At 44.0% G+C, this 4,682-nt stretch overlaps 1 pseudogene; it reads right to left on the reverse strand.

Moving 5' to 3' along the window:
• Positions 1-1,577: 1,577 nt before the first annotated feature.
• On the reverse strand, positions 1,578-3,743 carry LOC118472199 (uncharacterized; annotated as a pseudogene).
• Positions 3,744-4,682: the final 939 nt, after the last annotated feature.

The following is a 4,682-nucleotide window of genomic DNA, read 5'->3' on the forward strand; positions in this document are numbered from 1 at the left end:
CCATGTGGTCACCGCAGGCATGGGTCGACGCGACGCTCGATGTCCTCCCACTCCTCCCACTTCCGCCCTCTTAGTTCTCTCTCGATTCGGTCGTGGTTCCACAATGGGAGGTCGCGGATATGGAGGCGGGGTCACTCGGGGACCCGGATGCATCATATAGGGGTAGCGTCTCGGGATTTGAGCAAGGCGCACACGCCCGCGCTACGCTCCCGCCATTGACGTCAAGGTGGTTGGGTAGTCCCTAACAACACGGGCCCACCCGGCAGCGTCAAAAGAATAGGCTGGCGCAAGTGGGCCACAAGGCAGCAGCAGAGCGATCAACACGAAGGGATGCTGGTGCGGCTGACAGGCTGGCCCCACATGGAAGTGGCACGACGCAGAAGGTGGGCTGGCGCACATTGGGTTGAGTGGGCCGAAAACGGGGGATTGGGCCCAGGAGAGTGATTTTTCCTTTTTATTTTCTATTTCTTTTTCCTTTCTTTTCTTTTCTTTTCACTTTCAAAAATTCAAATGTTGTTGTAAAGTTCATACCTAGGTTAAATGTACAAATTCAAATATTAGGATGAAAAGAATATATTTATTTATATATTTATTTCCTTTACATTGTGTGGTATTTTTTCTTTTTTCCTTTCTATATGTTATCTCCAAATTCTAATTTGGGCACTAATATTTTTTATTAATATTACTATTATCAAATGCACAAACACATAAACTCGAACATGATGCATAGATTATTTATGTGTCATGTGTTAATTATTCACTTTTAAATGTAGTTATTCAGATGTTATAATAAATAGAGGGCAAAACATATAAGGGAATTATCTCCTGTTATGATTTACAAATTTGGGTATTACTTGTGTGTCCTATTGGGAGTTGGCAGGCAACGTGCAGGAATAGTGGTCGCATGCATCATCGTAGTTGGTGAAGCTTGATAGGACCGCGGTCTTGTTGCTCCTATTCACCTGCAACTCTATGTGGGTAGGTATGTGCATTGAATGCTCCTATCGCCTGCGGACTTCAGCTAAGTCCTACCTCGGGGTTGTCTTCCTTACCGGAGACGGGCTCGAGCGAGGAAGAGACAGCGGTTCAGGCGAGAGGGACCTCGGCCGGTATGAGGATTCTCCCGAGAACACACCCTATCCGAGGGTAGGCTCGGTCGAGGCGGAGCTATGATGGCCCCTGAGAGTGGCCTTGGGCGAAGTGTTGTTTATGATCCTTTGTCCTTGGGGAATGTGTCTTGATGGCGGTCTTGGTGTTAAGTGTGTTTTAGGGGCGTAATCTAGGTACCCCTAATTACAATACCCGACAACTTGCGATATCCTGTTGTCCGGATGCTGCCTTAAAAGTTGGGCTTTAAATTCCTCGTCACCCCATCTCTACTTGTAGCAATACTGTCACACCCGGATTTAAGGGATAAACCCGGGTGCGTCTCATATGTGCGCCAAAGAAGAACATCATATATAATGACAAAGTGTATAGAGATAAATGTCACAAATATCATAAATGTCATTATTACATAGCGGAAGTCTTACAAAAATAAATGATAATAATAAAGCGAACTAAGTATTATTCCTTGGTGCCACAAAGCTGACTAGGAGACGCCACCTAGATGAGCTCGTACTCTTCGTTGTAAGGCTCCTCCTGGACCACCTGTTCTTCTCCTGTGGGGGGTTTATATATCAGAATGGTGAGCTTACAAAAGATCATACCTCAACAAGTTGTGGGGAATAATGTGCATAAACTCACCAAAGGTGGGAGTTTATGTGAAGTGTAAGGCTGATCACAAATAAGGGGTACAGCTGAGCATTGCTTTTAATAAGTTGGTCAAATTTTATTAGCAGTTAATAAATGTAAGTAGATACCAAACTAGAGTAATAATAGATCAAAATTAATAATAAATCTCAATGCGATGTAAATGACAAATTGAATTTAATTACATAAATTAAACATGCAAGAGTCTTGAACTGCTCATGACCGCGAGCACAGCTAGTATACCAGTTTTACACTCTACAGAGGTTGTACCCTGTACCCACAAGTCGTGTATCCCATGTAACCTAGGTTTGCAAGGCCCTTAGACACTGCCGAGGTTAATGGCTAGGGATCCACTACAAGGCATTTATAAAGTTCCACTAGCTTCAGAAAACCCGCTACAGTTTCTAGGAAGAGCAATGCAGGAATCCCCCGTCGGACCACCATCACAGCAAAATCAACCCAAGAATCTCCCTACACGCCTACTCCCCTACTGCCCTTGCCCCTTTCGGGTAAGGTAGTCCTCCACTAGCTTTCCTAGTTACTCAGCCAAGGGCGTCCCATTCCACCCTTGTGGTGGCACGTGTTTCTCAAGTGAAGCTCGATGTTCCAATTAAACTTAGTTGTCTTATCATGAACAGAAATATAACAGTAATAAAAAATCATGATGTGTAATAGTTATCTCAATACTTAAAACCATTTAGCAATAGCAAAGACTACCCAAAAGTTCATGGATAAACAAGGTGAAAAGATAACCAGACTAGGGTGGCCTATTGGGTCCAATCAAAATTAAGCCTATGCATGATAAAATGATTATAAAGAACATTATTGGGTAAATAAAAGTGGTCAAGGGCACAACTTGCCTTCAATGAGCTCCTGCTCAGCAACTTCTACCTGTTGAACACAAGGATCCTCGGCCATTGGCTCATCTACTCGCCACAATACATACAAGCATGGTACAAGAAAAAAATTAACATCACACCAAACATGAATAAAGAATACATAATAATAATCTAGGCATCGTAACGAGATCATAGGAATAGGAATCACTAAATTCGGAGTTACGGATTTTAAGTTATGATTTTCCGAAGTTTTTAAGTGCTTGGTACAAAATTAATTGAGTAATCAATACTCATGTGGGTTTCATGTTAAAATAGTGTTACTAGGTGATAAACAATATTAATACAAAATTATAGGAACTGGAATGGACTAAAAAGGAGTTAAAATGAATTTTCTATTAATTAAACATGTTCTAGCAATTATTTTTACACTAAAAATCAATTTCTAAATTAATTTCTCTGTTATATTAAATATCTAGACTGCAAGCGTAATTAAACCAAAAGCTAGGGCCTCAGTGCAAAGAATCCTAAGACTCATTACACAGTCGCAATGGATTGCAGGTTGAATTACAGGAAATAGATGGTTTCTTATGTAAAAACTCTCGGCCGAAAGGGTGTGGTGCAGCCCTAACCGTCCGATCAGGCGCCAACGCGCACAATTAAATCGAGCGCCAACCAGAGTTGAGTTTCATTTGTGATCGCTCGATCGATGACCGACGGTCAAGATCTGCCCACGCATTAATCCTAATCTAAGTCGTTCGCTACTGCACCAACGGTCCAAATTGCATTGTACGAAATGGTACGTTGTGTTCTAATCATGTCTGCCTGTGCCGGATCGAACGGTCCGAGGCACGCCATCTTCCTCATGGACATCCACAGCGGCGCCGCCCGAAGCACGAGGGTGCACGACCGGACTGCACTCTAATCCGCGCAGCAAGGCCCTAAAAACCTAATCCGAACCTCTCTACGCGATGCCTAGAGAAAAACAGAATGGATGGTGCTCCGATTACCTTGGTTCAGGGTGCAGACTCTCCTGTCCACGCGGTGGCGCGGTCCCGTGGCGGAGACCCAACAATGGCAAAGGATTCCTATCAAGCCGAGGCCTCATTCACCCTGCTTCTCCCCCGAGCGCGATCCGTGTACACTCCCGAACATCCGGGACTAGGCTACGGGTGCCGAGCGGCGGAGATGGTGGAATTCGATGGCGGCGGATTCCCGTACTCTTTCTCTGGTGGTAGCTGATAGAAGGGAAGAGCACGAGGGGTCTCGGTCCGCTTTTGAAGCCTTGGGCGAGGTGGAGTCATGGGGAGCAGGGTTATCGCGCGGGCGCAACAGCACGTGCCGGTTTCCCTGGTGACGGAATCGGCCGTGCCCGTGGTTGTAGCGGTGGAGAGGATTCTGACTGATGGGGACCACGAGCCAGTGCAACGGATGGCGAGGTGTGGTCAGTCAGCGCGGGCCCAGCTATCATCCACTCACATCGAGGGATGGACTGACGCACAGACACTGCCCACGTGGGCCCACCTATCGGCGCTGCGACGCGCGCGTGTGCACGGGCCACGCAGGGGGTACATTGGTGGGCCGGCTAGTCACTTTGGGCCCAGCACGGTTTCTCCTCTTTTCTTTTCTTTTTACAATATCTAATTTCTTTTCCTTTTCATTTTCTTGATTTCAAATTTCAGTTCGAATTTTGTTATGAGTTTCACGTTTGAATTCACTGTACAAATTCAAATCCTAGTGTAGGAATAATAGATATTTATTTATATATTTATTTTCCATATATAGTGTTTCCTTTCTCTTCTTTTCCTTGTAACTTCCCATTTAAATATTCAAATTAGGTATTAAATCCCCAATTTGGGATATTAATTTATTTCCATTAATGTGACTTCTATTATTATTAAATGCACATACAAATAAAAGCCAACACGATGCACAAATTAGTAATGCATCATTTGTTAATTATTTACTTTTAGATATGGTGTTCACATGTGCTAATAAATAGACTCAACACTTATAAAGGAAATCATCTCATTTCTTGTTCTCTTATGAAATGGGTATTACAAATCCTACCCCCCGCCCTTAAAAGGAATCTCG

The sequence above is a fragment of the Zea mays genome, chromosome 6 (genome assembly GCF_902167145.1).
Source record: "Zea mays cultivar B73 chromosome 6, Zm-B73-REFERENCE-NAM-5.0, whole genome shotgun sequence".
NCBI classification, from domain to species: domain Eukaryota; kingdom Viridiplantae; phylum Streptophyta; class Magnoliopsida; order Poales; family Poaceae; genus Zea; species Zea mays.